Consider the following 16,122-nt stretch of genomic DNA (forward strand, 5'->3'; position numbering starts at 1 on the left):
TTGAAAGGATAGAAACTCTAACCAGCAGTCAGAGAGGGACTGGCACTGGACCCAACGTGAACATCATTGTGCCAAGCTAAGGGAAATGGTGTGGGGTTGTTTTTTATCGATGACACATCTTCTCCCAAGAGTGGTGGGCCCTTCCATCGACAACACAAAGTGTGCTTGCTCCCGGCCCCCTTCCCAGCCCTGTGACTCATCAGGCCTCTAACCTCTTTTTCCCTCCAATTAGAAATATCCAAGTTGATAACAGCAAAAACTTGATAATGACTAGTGTTGGGAAGAGATTAAACTACTTATAATTCCAAATTGTTCAAAATCAACTCTCCTGACCTGCCAGGATAGTGAGACTTAGAAAAACCTAACAAAAGTAGAAAACCAAAGCCGCAAAAAGAAACAACTTCAGGACACAAATTTAAGACACGAATTTTGCTCTGTTCCTAGTTTTGACTGAGCAATTGAGCTATTTCTAACCAAAGGGATATTTAAATTTCCACGTCCGTCCTATGTTTGGAATATTCACTGGTGTGTAATTCCTAGAAGTGTGCTGAGAAAGATTTCGATAAAGAGAAAGGTGCTTGACTTCTGAGATGCTGAGAATGATCTGTTTTTATGGAATGTTTTTAAAACGTGAACAGGCCAATGAGAGAAATGTACTGCCCTCTGTTGGACAGAGATAGCAAAATCAGTCAGGGCCGGAAGAGGAAGCTCTGTGGCTGTGGCTTCAGCCTTCTTGAGAAGGTCCCCTTGGGATCTTTTAATTGTGATGACACAGACCTCTCATTTAAATGTGGCCCAAGAAACACAGAAGTAAAAATTTTAGAGACATCCACATAGATAAGATTTGCATTTCTACAATGTATCCAGCTAAGTGTTTTCAGTTTTAACAGAGAGAAATGTCAAAAAATATAATAGTAAAGTGCAGGGTTTGGGGAGATATATATGTTAATAAGTGTTTGAAGTTGAAGAATTGGGACTATAACTACTCTATTCCTAAGTTTATCAAACACAGAAATGGCTTAACTGACCTAAGATGCTGTATCCTGCAATGATAATATTACTGCAAAGGAGTATTAGAAACTCAAACTGCCACTGTCTCTTTGAGGAACACAGTCACTAATTAAGCTTAAATGATGCTCTTCCCCACAGACATCCATGATTATTATTGTTTTCTGCTGACCAGGTCACCTATGGAATATGAAGAAAAGCAAATCCAGGCTTTGGCCCTCCCAGGGGAATGATCATGTCAGCAAGAATTCACAAGGATGTTGACTCCTCCTTGTGAGGCTATTTTTGTTCATTTACTGGGAGCTAGAGCTGCTCAGAGCAAGAAAGATTCAGTTATGTTCTACTTTTGCTTCCTTTCAAAACTAGAGAGCTATTTTCCCCAACACCTGTTACCCTTGCTTTAAAAATGTCCTGAGAAGAGTGGAACTAGAGAAAAGGAGGAGTGTGAGGGAAAAGATTATAGATGAGAACATGTCTTCTGTGTGAGTGATCTTCACAATTCACACAACAATTAAGAAATTCGCAAGAAAAGGCACTCATCACTTGGACTCATTAACTCTACTTCTAGGAATCTATTCACAGAAATACTGGTAGAAACACCCCAGTGTGGCTACAAGGAGATCCACTGAAGCATTGCTTGTAATAATAGCAAATTAGAAACGACCAAAATATCCTGAATAGAGAACTGCTGGAATAAAGATGTTACACAATGGAACACCACGCAGCCATTTAAAATAAGGAGGTTCTCTGGGGGCTCACGTGGAAAGTGCACCACAATAGGTTAAGTTATTAAGTGACTAACACATGTTGCCTAACAGAAGTGCTGTTTTCCATTTCCGTAAATACAATTGTATTATTATTGTAGTTTGTTGCTTAAAAAGAAACCTGGAAGAATATACACCAGTCCATTAACAGTGGAAATCTCTAGGAGTCGGGATTATGAAAGGTGGCTACTTCTTAAATGTAATCAGCACATATTGTTTGGCATTTTTACTATTAGCATATACTACTTTTGTTATCAGAAAATAGAGTTGACATTTGTCTAATTAGATAGATATGATTTTCTCTCAGCAGAAGTACTATAGGAAGCTACCCATTCATAGGTAGGAAGCACTTCACATTATCACTCTAATGATAGAATTAAATTGCTCAAGCATATCACAAAAAGAAAAATCAGACAAAATATACGATGTAAATGCCCAATGCCTGGCATATAACAGGTATTCAATAAATATTTGCTCAATGAAAGAATAAATAAATTAATGAATGAGGAATTGTTTTCCTATGTGCTTTGTTTTATTTGCCACCTGTTTAAAAAAACTGTCTGTAAGTAAATATGTTCCCTTTGAATAATATCTCCAACAGATTTCCCTGATTACAGAATTCATTTTTTTTCTCTCATACATCACCAGAAACCAAAATGCTAGGGTAGGGAGTGTGGGGAGTGGTGAGGGAGACATAAAAATCAAGGTTTTAACATGAGGGAAAAGGGATTTTCACAAACCACCAAAGTGCTCCTTCTCTTGGAAGAAGTGCACCCTGGATTTTTTCCAGCTGAATTCTGCAACAAAACCCAAGGAAAATGAACATTAATCTTTTATGAACTAAGCCCCCAAACGAACAGGCTTGGAGCTCAACCCTAATTAGGTTGCATCTCAATACAGAGAATCCTTAACGAATAAGGACACATAACAACACAGGCAAGCTCTCTCTGCTGGGACTGCCTCAGAAATGCAGGGGCGGCCCAGGCCACTCTCAACTGCTCCTGTGCATCAGGGGCTCCAGCTTCACCTGGGAAATACACGTTCATCTTGGAGAGAAAGCAAATGGAGTTTTCCTTAACTGAAATTCTTGGCCATCTTGCTACCTCCATGGCCATCTAGGGGGTCTGTGGATAAATGAGAAGAGAAAGAGACAAGAAGCAGTGCTTTTTGAGTTTCAGCAAGTCAAGGTTTCTTCTGCTTTGTGCCCCGTAGAGCAGCCAACACTGGCTGTGCTCAGAAACAAGAAAATCCGCATATGCATTACGTGCGTGATGTGGGAGGGTGTGTAGTGGTGCCTGAGAGACCTGGGTTTGAATGCCAGCTTAGCCACTTTCTACTCATGTGACCTGGGACAAGTTGCCTACCCTCTCTGAGCCACAATTTTCTCATCAATAAAATGGGGATAAAGGTGCGCTTGGTCAGGAGAATTAAATGAAATGAACTAAGTAGCTCTCAGATTGTTCATTGCCGACCAAGACCTTATTTCTCCAACCACAGCTTCCGCAGCCCCATTCTTTCACACAACCTGCACGTCTCTCATTCAATCCCAACAAAACCGCGTAAGATAAGTGTGATAATCCCCATTTTAACAACTGAGGAACTCGGAACTCAGAGAGCAGAGGTCATTTGTCCAAGAAGAGACAGCAAGGGAGCAGCAAAGCTGGGATTTCACCTTGAAACCTTCCAACCCAAATCTCGTGCTAACCACAGGATTGTGGGTCAACAGGGCTGATTTCAAAGACAGGGAGGACTGCTAGTGTTTGATGTCTCATAGTTATGGAATTCTGGATTCCAGGATCCATAAGCATGTTCCAGAGTCACCAGAGGACCTGTGTAGAGAGGATTCAGGGTGGGCTCTGATGGTGCTGTTTTGCTGAAGGGTATGTGGGGGGCTCCCTGCCTAGGGCAGCTGTGCTGCTGTATCCAGCCTTAGGAAAGGCACCCATGTGAGCCTTCAGTGTACCTGGAGGACTGCTCCAGAAAAGCTTCTGGATAACTCATGGTCCCGATATAAACCCACATTGTCTCATCTTGTCTGCATTGCTTCTGTCTTCATTCAGAACATTTCCCCATTTTCTTTCCCACAGTCACACATTGGGATGGTCCTTTACCCCCATGAAACAGTTGTGCTGACATCCTCCCCACCTTCCCCATGAACAGCCACTTGCCCCACTCCTACCCTTAGACCACTGCAGTGGACACTGCCATCTTCTAGAGTCTCTGATGCCATTTATTTGGCTTCTACTAAATCCCTCTCCCCCTGCTTGCTGTCCCACACTAGCTCAGCATCCCCTTGCTGCCCAGAAATGCCTTATCCTATTACTGCAATTAACTGGTACCACACTAGAAAGCTGAGCCAGACTCAGAACTCTCAGGTGAAGAAGATTTGCCAAGGGTTACAGTGCATGAGAATTGGAGTGGATAGAACTTGGCACTTGAAACCTCTTCCCTCTATATAGAACCTTATTCTAGAAACTCATTAACTCTGAGCAGTGCAGCCACATTTCCAGAAGAAGCTGGTGTCTGGGATTGCCTTTGGATTCTGCAATCCTGCTGTTTTCAATTACCAGTCCCACAATGTTTCCTCCTCCTCTTCTCATTGTCAGAATGTGCTTCATTATAGAATTCTATGATTATTTGTTGTAGTAAATTGCAATGATTTTATATTACCCAACATTTACTGTACTTCTACTATGTGCCCACTCCTGTGCTGAATATCTTATACATGACATCTCATCTGACCCTCACAAACAACTCTGAGAAGGTGCATTAGTTCGTACTCATGCTGCGAATAAAGACATAACAGAGACTGGGTAATTTATAAAGGAAAGAGGTTTAACTGACTCACAGTTCCACGTGGCTGGGGAAGCCTCACAATCCTGGTGGAAAGTAAAGGAGGAGCAAAGTAATGTCTTACACGGCGACAGGCAAAGAGTGTGTGTGCAGGGGAACTCCCCTTTATAAACGATCAGATCTCATGAGACTCATTCACTATTATGAGAACAGCATGGGAAAGACCCACTCCCATGATTTAATTACCTCCCACCAGGTCCCTCCCATGACACATGGGAATTATGGGAGCTACAATTCAAGATGAGATTTGGACAGGGAGACAGCCAAACCATATCAGAGGGGCAATATAGTTATTCCTGTCTTATGGACGTGGACAGCAAGCTCAAAGCATTAAACATCCTGGGTGTTTCCAACACAAATTAATGTTTGAAAACCTCTGGCTTGAGCACTGCAGGAACCTAGAAGGAGAGAGGTGATGTCCCGCCTGGAGAATCAAAGTGAGAAGTGAGACCTAAAATGGGTCTTGGAGGATGGGCTGGAGGAAGACAGGGAGAAATAAGGAAGAAAAGCATTCTAGGTAGAGGGAACAGCATGAGGATGACAAAGAGATGGAAAAAGATACAAAACTGTGAAGACTACAGTGCCTGCCATAGAGGGAGCCTTTAAAACCCTGTGGAACTGAGTTCCGCTGAACTGCTAGCTTGGCTGTAGCAAATGGATCTCACATGATCACATGCAATCTAGAAGCAGGTGCTTGCAGAGGAAGGGAGAGGCAAAATGCCCACTATCTGGGCTTGCTGGCAACTCACTGAAGTCTCTGAACAACCTGGTGAAGTAGCTTTCATGGGCCCTATTTTACAGACAATAAAACAGTCTCAGTGAGATAACTTGCTTAATTGGGTCAAAAGCCTAGAAAGTGGTAGAATCTGTATTCAGACCCAGCTCTGTCTGGCTCCACAGGGCCCTGGTTCACCCTCCAGGCCATGCTGAGGAAGGAAGTACTGCCCCCCATTTGTGGGCTCCACGAACTTCTTTCTGGACCAAAAATGAGTCTGACACAGACTAGCCTTGATGGGTCACACTCCTCTCCTTTAAGAAGCTACCGCTTTTCACTTTCTTGGCATTTTCTGTATTAGATGCAGCCATGACTAGCTTCTGGGTGCCCCTTGAGAAGGAGAAGGCTACAAAATGCCTTTGGGCAGGCGAGGAAGCACCCAGGTTCGGGAGGCAGCTGCAATCAGCTGAGAAGGCTGTGTTGCTCCAAGAAAAGCCCCAGATGGAGCCTCCAATGAGATCACCCCCATCCTCCCTGGTTGCCAATTCAACATCTGCGCCTGACATATTGGCCTGCAAATATTTCAGATCCACACCCGTAAATCCAGATGTGTTTGTGTCATGAACTCTCTATATTCTGCTAGAAATTACTGAAGTCTGAAAAAAGAAATTAGGCATTTGCTCAGGCACACGTGAACCAGTGACCCAAAATTCTCTGCATGTCCAGGGTTTGGGTGCTCACACTTAGGGACTCTGAATACCAGTTTCCACTCATCTCCTGGCCCTATTTACACTCACAGGATATCATATATAAAGGGGCTTATGTTTGCTTTCAATTTCATGCCTCGTGGAGGGTTTATGAAGGTGGACGTTGCCTTTGCATAGTGGCTAGGCATTGTTTTGTTTTTACGTATTAGTAGTTAGGTTGGAACTTTGATCTGGTTTTCAAGCACTGCATTTCCAGCAATAGAGTAAACCAAGGAGCATGGCAGTGCAGCCCTGGCTTCACATAAGGGTCACTTGGGGGGCTTTGCAGACACCAGTTATTCAGCCCCCATAAGAATATCTGGATGTAGAAACCTGGCACCAGTGTTTATTTTCTCAAAACTCCCCAGTCATTTCTAATCCATGGTTAGTGTTGAGAACCTCTACTATGGAATCTACCCTTCTAGACTGTTATAAAGCAATCAAAACCAAAAACAAGGTGGGAGTTGGGAGGGAGCAGGTGTAGGGGTTAAGACAGGAATGGTGCATATCAAAATAGTAACTCTGGTGAGGTGGGCATCGGCTTTACCTCGAAAAGTTCCAAATCAACTCTCAACTCTCATGGACTGATGGGCAACTCTGGACAAGGCATTCCATCTTACAGAGCCTGTTTCCTCATCTGTCAAGGGCGTAATGATACTTGATTGGGCTGGAAGAAAGCTGAAATAAGAATATGTTGGTAAAGTGCCTTGCAAAGTGCCTGGCACAGAGTGGGCATTCAGCAAATGGTACCTATTATGGTTAGGTTTCAACATACACACACATGAGAGACAGAGACAGAGAGAGACAGAGACAGAGAGAGAGAGAGAAAGAGAGAGAGGGAGAGAGAGAGAGAAGACTGGAATGATATATATCAAAATATTAATACTGGAGAGGGGGATTGCAGATGCATTTTTTTCTCTTTTTTCTTTCTTCATTTACTATGTGTTTGACAATGACTTTTTTCCTTCTAATAAAGGTAATATAAATTATTTCTTTATGGAAGTTATAATGATAAACTATGAAGGACAAAAGCAGAGTGAAAACAATATTTGTAATATAAATATAATTTTTAACAGAAAAAAACGTCAGGAAAGTACCTGGAAGGATGTCTCACACAATGTTGAGGCCAGATTCTGCACACAGCCCTTCTTGCCCTTCCTTCCTTTCTTCCTTTTGTGTTCTCCAATTCATTCTGTAATGAGAAGCTACTCATGTTGGGTTCTGCCTCCGCCGACCCTCTGAAGATTTATCCAGGCTGGCGCTATGTCCCTGAAGCTTGTGATACAAAATCTTGTCCTGATGCAAAGCCTTCCACGGTTTGCCAAACCTGGACTAGGGCATCCTTCACAGACCAGGCCAGAGCATCTGGAAGCAGGCACAGGCCATGCAGCCACTATATGCTATGTCGGCATCTCCAACAGGGCCCCCAGGCGGTATCTCACTCTGTAGTTCCCCGCAAGTCCCTTATAGTAGCTTCAGAGGCAACACTTTGCTCCTTGTTAGTGTGGGTGATGACAGCAGCCCTCAGACACGAAGATGCACAACCAGTAGGCCAGAGATCCTTTAGCAGCAGTGGGAAGGCTGCCACCATCATGGTGGGCCTGCCCTCAGCCCAGTGGCTTCCCAAGTACACACAGGTGCATGGATTCCCTGAGTGGCTGTGGATGGGATCTTCAGTGATACAGATTTTAAAATAGTGGAGAAGCTTTGAGGTGCTAGAAATTCCTTCTTCAATACTCATGATTCCATTCTCTTCATCACCAAACATTTTTGTATATGCCAGGCACTTCTATAGAAGAAACCATGTGCCACAGCTCCTAGCATGTGCCAAGCACCACATGGCCAGTGGGAAGGCAGATAAATCAGACACAGTGCTCCTAAGGCGCTCACGGAGGGTGGGGCATGCCAACCTGCAATGACAACACAGAGGGAGAAGTGCCTTGATGAGGAAACTGGGTGCTGAGCACAAGAGGGGCACATAATGGGCCTGGGTCTGGGGAGATGGTCAGGGAAGACCCTGATGCCTGAGCCAGTCCTTGTAGGATAAGCAGAAATTACCAGAAGAAGGTGGGGAGAACATTTCAGCAGAGGGAACCCCAAGGGTGGCTGCTCAGAGTCACAAGGCATCTTCTGGAAACTTCAGGGAGGCCAAAAGGGCAGAAGGGAAAAGAAGAGAAAGAGTGGGATGGGCAGGGTTGGGAATATTCCCAGAACTTTCCCCTAGAATTTCCCAGATCTTGGTCATTTCTGTACTTCCTTGGTGGCTTTTGCCACATTTGTATTCCACCTCTATTATTATTTTAAAGATATTTTTAATAAGTCATTTTTCAGTTAAATGCTCCACTTAAATGTACCCTCAAAGGAAATTTAGCTTTGTTACCATAAATAGAAAATCAATAACCTTTTCTTGCTATCAATGGAAGCTAATTATAAAGACAAATAGAGTTCCAAACTACTAAATTCAACACACACACACACACACACACACACACACACGAGAGACAGAGACAGAGAGAGACAGCTGTGAAAACAGGGTGGGCTGAGTCTGAATCCTGCCTTCTTTGTTCAAAAGGGAGGTTAGCAAGTGTTAGAGGATGATAAAGAAAAATGGAGATTTTCTTTGGGATAATCAGAAGGCTTAAAGGAGAATTATGAAGGGAATACATTTCTCACCATATGTTTCAATGTTCCTTAAGGCCCAGGCACTGGGTGCCACGTAGAACATTCACTCCTGCCACTAGACGTGTGTGTCCCATGTTCTGGATAACAACCCAGGGAAGGGGCCTCCGTGGGAGGATGGTCACATTTCCGAAGATAGGAAAGCCCAAGAAGGAGCAAAGAGAAGCCCAAATCTGTCCCCACAAACACACCCTGAATTTTCCATGCACTGTAAACAGTGTCTTCAGACACTAATGTGTGAAAGCCGTGAGTGGAAGAACCTAGAAGCTGTCTCAGCCTCTTCCATGGAGCCATGAAAGGGGCTGGAATCCCCTGAGCTCTCTATAAACAGTTTTGCTGGCAGTGCTCACCACTTCCTAATTGACTGTGCTGAAAATTATTCCTGATGCCCCCAAAGTGAGCTTTTATCTTATCACAGCTTGGTAAATATTATGAGACGTTGTGGTTTTTATTACCACAGAAGTATACATGTTAACTTTCCATTTATGAGAGGGGTGGCCAGAAAAATCTCGGTGGCAAGAGCTTGAAAGCAATTATATCCTTGCTATTGGGAGATTTGGCCAGATGTCAAGGGAGTTTATAGCCAAACCACTACTTTGGTGGTGTTTTGTCCCCCAAAGTAATCCAAAAATTAATGTACCAGAAGGAAATAATATGTTTGTATAGTACATTGTGAGAGCTGAGGCTTGCTTTTAAAGGGAATATCATGGAAATTCTTTAACCAATAAGGAGAAAAAGTCCATTTTGGTTGTGCTTTTTTACTTGGGTTAATACGTCTTTCTTCAGTCCGTGGTACTTCTAAAACAGTAGAAAGCTCAGGAAAAAAAATTTAAAAATATTATATTATGTGTGTTTGTGTATGCGTACGTGTATGTATACATAGATCTCCATACCCCAAATTAATTAACTGGCTGGCATCAGCAACAATAAACTGCTCCAATAAAACTCAGTTTGAGAAAATGAAATAAGAATTTCTCTCCCTCAATTCCCATACAACAGCAGCCTTGTGTTATGTAGCCGGGTGAAACCTCTGGAAGACAAGAAAACCTTCGGCCTCATCAAGTCCACTTTGATGCCGCTGCTAGACTAATCCCAATGGAGAAAATTTGGGTATTTCTGGAAATAACCCATGTGACAGTCATCTCCAGAACCCATGGAAACCTGCAGGAACTTCAGTACATTGGACAGGATCTTCTTTACACCCAAAGGTGGCTTCTTAAACAATAAGGCCCAAAAGCTGGTAAGATTTTAGCTAAATTCAAGTAGCTTGGTTTGCTTTTCTCACATAGGTAACTTGTGAGAAATTTTGGCAACTTGTCCACAACCTGTCAGACACATTTGCTATATTGTGATCAAGGACCTCTTTGCATTTTTAAGTTTGATAACTTAGTTAAAAACAAGAACAGTGAATAAGCACACAAAGTTGTGTGCACAAGATGTTTGTTCCTTTGTTTTTAGTTAATAATGAAAGATTGGAAACAACCAAAATCTAAGAGATTGATTAAATATTCTATTGTTGTTAAGAAGATAGGTCGTTATGCATTAAAATGGAAAGGTATTCACCAAGTGGAAAGGAAGTACTTCACAGAATAGTCTGTCTCTCTGTCTTCCTCCCTTCTAACCATATATATAACATATTCTTCCAACCTAATATATATAATATATATTCTTCTGACCTAATATATATAAAATATATATTCTTCTAACCTAATGTATATATAAAATATATATTCTTCTAACCTAATATATATATTCTAACCTTAGATATATAATTCTAATGAAATAATATGTATATAAAATAACCTTCTAACCAAATATATATACAATATTTTCTATTAACATTAAAATATGTATAGTTTTGTATATTCACATATGCTTAAAAGTTCTGAAAGAGTGATATGATATGAACCAATCTTAGGGGGAATTTGGATCATGGAGGGATTTAAACTTCCTTCATATACTGCTTGATTTTTTTTTTTTTTTTTGCAAAGTGCTATGCCTTTTCAACAACATTTTAGTGGAATTTTTTTTAAAAGAACAAAATGATGGGTGCTTGGTGAGGGATTGAAAAAAAAAGAGAACAAATTGAAAAGAAAATCTTTATGTGCTGTCTTCCATTCCATCACCTGAGGAACCATTAAGCAGATGGAAAGAAATGAAAGCAAGATTATATCAGAACAAAGACTCTTCTGCTCTAGACTTAGCTCTCATTTTCAGATCAAATGCTGCTTTGCTTAACACAAAATCTTGGTCCTTGATTACTCAGCTAACTCATGAATCTACAGAGAAACTCAGACTCAGAAATGCTTTGTAATATGTAGTCAATACCAATGGCAGCAGGGAGAACATCATCTCAGTCTCTGGCTTGATGGAGTCGGCCACCAGTTAATTGATCCAGCAAGCCCAGGTTCACCTAAAATCCCACTTCTTAGAGCATCTAATAGCCTCTGAAATGCACTGGACATTTCATTTTCATAACATCTGTCATTTATTAAGCACCAACTATGTCCCAAAGACTGTGCTAAATTATATGTGTTAACGTTCATCTTCACAAAACGTTTGGAGATGGACATTATCATTTCCATTTTACAGATGAAGAAACTGAGGCCCAGGATGCTTAAGTAACTTGGCTAAAGTTATAGGCTCACAAGTGACAAAGCCTATACCTCGATCTCTGCCTGTTTGCCTTTGTTTTCTAATTTTCAGGCTATTCGATGCAGGGCTTCAAGTCCTATCTTCCTAATGACCGTGGAATGCTAATATCGCTCTGAAAATCTTCAATATATACAAAGACTTACTTATTCACCTGCAGTATCAGTAAATTTTCCCCCTTGGTTTGTACAAATTACTGTAGCAATCAAGATGCATGCATCCCATTGTTCTTTGACATTTAGATATTACAAGCCTTGGATAGTTTTTTAACTAAGGCAGCAAAATCTTTTCACAAATGAGTTCACTTCAGGGAGAAAAATCTATTGGCAAGGAAGAAACTATAACTTGTCAAAGGCGTGCGTACTTTTTTTTTTTTTTTCTAAATTCACGTTTTCCCTTGTCAACCAATAGATGAGCATAAAGACTTTTGTAATATTAGTGTTTTTTGTGATTCACTAGGGATATCATTATGATATAATATTCTCTTGGCAATAAGGAATAATTTACAGATACTGGGGATGAGGCTTTTAATGATGGTGCTTATAGGATGTTGACTCATGCACATCTTTTTCTGAGTTAAATTCTTACATCTTTTTAATAAAGTAAAATCAAAGTACCATGCAGTAAGTGCTTTGGTACTCTCTCGAATGTCCCCTGCTCCCCTCCCCACTATGTTGCAGTCTAGTGCTGCAGGAGTTGACTCTAGCTCCAGGGATGGACTTTGAGCAGTCCAAGCCAACCACCAGGGGAACTCTTTCCCTGCTGGTTTAGAAATTAGGAACTCAGGTATAACCCAAACAGAACATGGCATTCCCCTGGCCACCTGAATATTCCGGTTCCAGAATAAACATGTGATCTCATTTGAGCCGATAAGATATTTAAGGAAGTCCATGGGGACTCCCTGGAAAAGTTTCCTTTCTCCTAAGGGATATCCATAGAAAAAAACCAGTCTCTTGGCTTCTGGACATTGTCTGGCCTAGGATGCAAGACTTGCAATAACTGTAGCCACTTCAGTAACACCCAGAGAATGACACTAGGATGCAGAAGAGGACTGAGACAAGAGAATATTAGAAAAGAGGAGCTGAAACTGCTAGACTAAACCAACCTGTAGCCAGTTCTGCCTTTGGGTGTTGTTATACATGCCAACACAGTTTATTATTATGTCAGCCATTTTGCATTTTTGTCACTGTAGCCAAAGCATCCCAACCAATACTGACCACAACCATTTCCTCAACATAATTCCCACTCTACCATGATACTGTTACAAAAGTCTTCAGTAAGTACCTCCTCTTCAGAAACAAGACCATCAGCAGCCATTCAATTCCATGAACTAGGAAACTAAGACCCAAATCAAAAAAGGCAGATGACTTAAGCCTACCCAGAAATACGACCTTATTTGGTTTTCAGCTTTCTTGCTTTCTCCATGAGGATGTCTAAGTCACAGCCACCAAATATGTCCAAAGAGGGTTTCTAAAGCATTGGCAGCCCATGCAGAAGAGTACAGGCATTGATTTCTGTTCAGCCTAAATTGAGGCCCAAATCATGCAACTTCCTACACTGGGCCTATTGATGGAGATGAATTCTAGCTCTGAAACCTTATTTCAGGTGGCAAGCATAAGGCACTTTTGTTCTTGCAGATCTCGATAGAGCAATCAATATTATAGGTATCTTATTTTATTTTATTTAGTCATTTATATGTACTCAGGCCAAATCCATGTCCCAGGTATTCTACAGCTCAATATAGCCATGGACTAAATTTTTACCAATGAGATATGAGGAGAAGTGATATGTGTAATTTTCAAATAATGCCTTTAAAAGGAAGCACTAGAATCTTAATAATTATTCAGTCTGGATGGTACACATATGGAGATTAATTTTTTTCTACTTTGTATATGTTTGGAATTTTTCAAAAGTGTTTTTAAAGAAAGTTGATTATCTTCTATTTCTTTCCCCTTTCTGCCAACTGGAATGGGGATGTGGTGCTGAGATAGCTTTGACCATATGGCCTAGGGAGGCACTATAGAAGATGGTGAAACAATCAGAAAGAAGAAACCTGATCCTTGGAACACGTTGAAGGCAAAGCTACCTCCCTGGAGCATTGATTGGCCTGGAATTCTGCAGCAGACACACAAAACTTTCTATTGTTTAAAGTCATGGCTATTTAAGTCTGTATTAAAGCTCAAAGATGAATATCAGAATTAATCATCAAATTTCTCCATGCCTCCCAAGTCTAGGAGTACAAAATAATTTCATTGTGAATAATGCCTAAATGACGTTTGCCTCCACTTGCTACTGTAGGACTGTGGCCAACAATATCTTCAAGATTTCCCAGAAGCATCACATATGTGTACAAACAAGATGGATCAGCTCACCTGTCAGTGACCACATGCTATCTCTCTATCTGCTATTTGTTACTGACCCTCCTGCTCCCAACTCCTTCCACTGGGTACTGCTCCCTCCCCATAGGCATTCTAACTCAGTTGAGGCACAGACCAGAGTTATAGAGTTCTGTTCAAGATAAGAGAGAAAGCTCCTATCCCTCTTTTGTGTTAAATTCTACTAGGGGTCCCCACAGCAGGGCTGCTTGAGCCTAATGCATGCCAGAATGCTTCTCTGGCATGCATTAGGGCTCAAGAGTTACTTCTAGCCCTGCTCTTCTCCTGGGTTCTAAGGCATGTATTCAATGGGGCACAGAAGACAAAACCAGTCAAGAGATACCTCCATGCTTTATATTGCATCTTTTTTTTTTCTGATAACCAAGGCTTTGCCTCTGGGTCCAACTTTTCTATTTCATTCCTTCTTCCCTGCAATGCATTCTCTCCTAGGAAATCACTCATTTCTTTTGCAAAGAAGTCTTTGGGAGAATCCAGCCTACCAGTTGGCCAGGAATGCCCAAAAATGAGTTGCAGAAGCAATGAGAAACACTAAAAATAGAGTATTTTCATAGTAGAAGGAAAAGTGAGCAGACATCAAGGAGGGTTTGTGTGTTTGAAAAGGATGTTCCCTTGAATATCAGTCCCAGGTAATATTCAAGAAAAAAGGGGCCAGATATGGTGGCTCACACCTGTAATCCCAGTACTTTGGGAGGCCAAGGTGGGAAGATTGCTTGAGCACAGGAGTTTGAGACCAGCCTGGGCAACATAGTGAGACCCTGTCTCTACAAAATAAAAAATAAAAGAATTAGATGGGCAGGATAACATGTGCCTGTAGTCTCAGCTAATAGGGAGGTTCAGGTGGGAGGATCAATTGAGCCTGGGAGGTTGAGGCTGCAGTGTGCTGTGATCGTGCCACTGCACTGCATCCTGGGTAACAGAGCGAGACCCTGTCTCAAAAACAAACAAAAACAAAAAGAAAAAAGGTTCTATGGTCAAATTAGTTTGGAAAACACAAATAACTATAGTTGTTCTCCTCTCATACCCTTCACAGTGCAAATTAACTAGCCCTTCACAGTGCAAATTAACCCAATACAGTCTTGGAGAAGCCCTGCAATAGCCTGTTTATTTTTGTTCGAGCCATGATTTCTTAGGCACATTTGAGCACAGGGTCTCCTCTTAGGCCCTTGCAGTACCTATTAACATTTTGGGAAGCACCCTTGGGAAAATGGCAGTTGTGAATTGCAGCACCCGCCTTTTCAACTCTCTGCATTGTGATTTTGGGGATGAAAAAAGAGTGTGTGTGTGCATGTGTTAAGCTGTCACTTGGGGTGTCAGTGGCTGGCTTCAGTAGCAGCATTAATGTGGCAGCTCTGAGTGGCATATTCCTCCAAGCAAAGGAGGACGGGAACAGGTCCCCAAGGCTGGGAAACACACTGAAATATTTCCCCCACCGCATGCCAGGGTTTCAATACCCAGAAAGTTGCCAGGGTAAGCTTTGGCACAAACAGCCCATCAGACAGAATTGCTCTTTTTTGGAACTGAGGAATTCACACCCACACTGAGGCTGGCGTGGGCACATGCCTCTCCCAGCTGGTCCCTTTGGAGGAATCACAGCTTCCAGAATGTTTGAGCTGCTTGAGAGATACAAGAATCTCAGAGATGCAGCAAAGCTGTTCTTGAAACAACACAAATCCATGTCAAAGGCATTTTAAGAGAGAAAATGAAGCACCTGAACCTCCAAGCTCTCACTGGAGAGGTTGTGGAAACCAGAAACTGCAGGAGGGTCCCGCAGGAAGAATTTCTCCACTCTACATGCCTGCATTTGGACACTAAATGTGAACACTCTGCTAAACAAAAGAGGCACGGGGGTTTTCTGGTCAGAAAGAATGATGCAAAGAGCAAGGCAAAGGCTGGCAAAAGCAAATGCTTTGTCCCCTGGGTGTCATAGATCTCCCGAGACATGTGATTCTAAAGAAAGCTTAATTAAATTTAATGGACAAACCTCTCTCAGTGCTAGGAGACATTTTAATGTGGTATTCCGGTTCTGGGTGGACAAAAATCAGTCTTCCTTGCCTCACTGCTCTCTCCTTTAAATGAAACAAACTTCCTGATTAGTCTCGAAACTCTCAAGACTGCCCTGTGTCCTCCTGTCTGATGATCCTCTCTACAGGACACCTGACAGGGGGTTCTCTCTGAATCTGCAGGACACTGGCCTACATAAGTCAGAAGAGAGCATCCCACGTGAAGGAGAGTGGCATCTTGACCACCAAGGTACCTCCAGTATCCAGCACAGCATCTGGTGCAAAGAAATTCCTTCCTTCCTTCCTTCC

Source organism: Colobus angolensis, unplaced genomic scaffold, assembly GCF_000951035.1.
Source record: "Colobus angolensis palliatus isolate OR3802 unplaced genomic scaffold, Cang.pa_1.0 Scaffold152, whole genome shotgun sequence".
NCBI classification, from domain to species: domain Eukaryota; kingdom Metazoa; phylum Chordata; class Mammalia; order Primates; family Cercopithecidae; genus Colobus; species Colobus angolensis.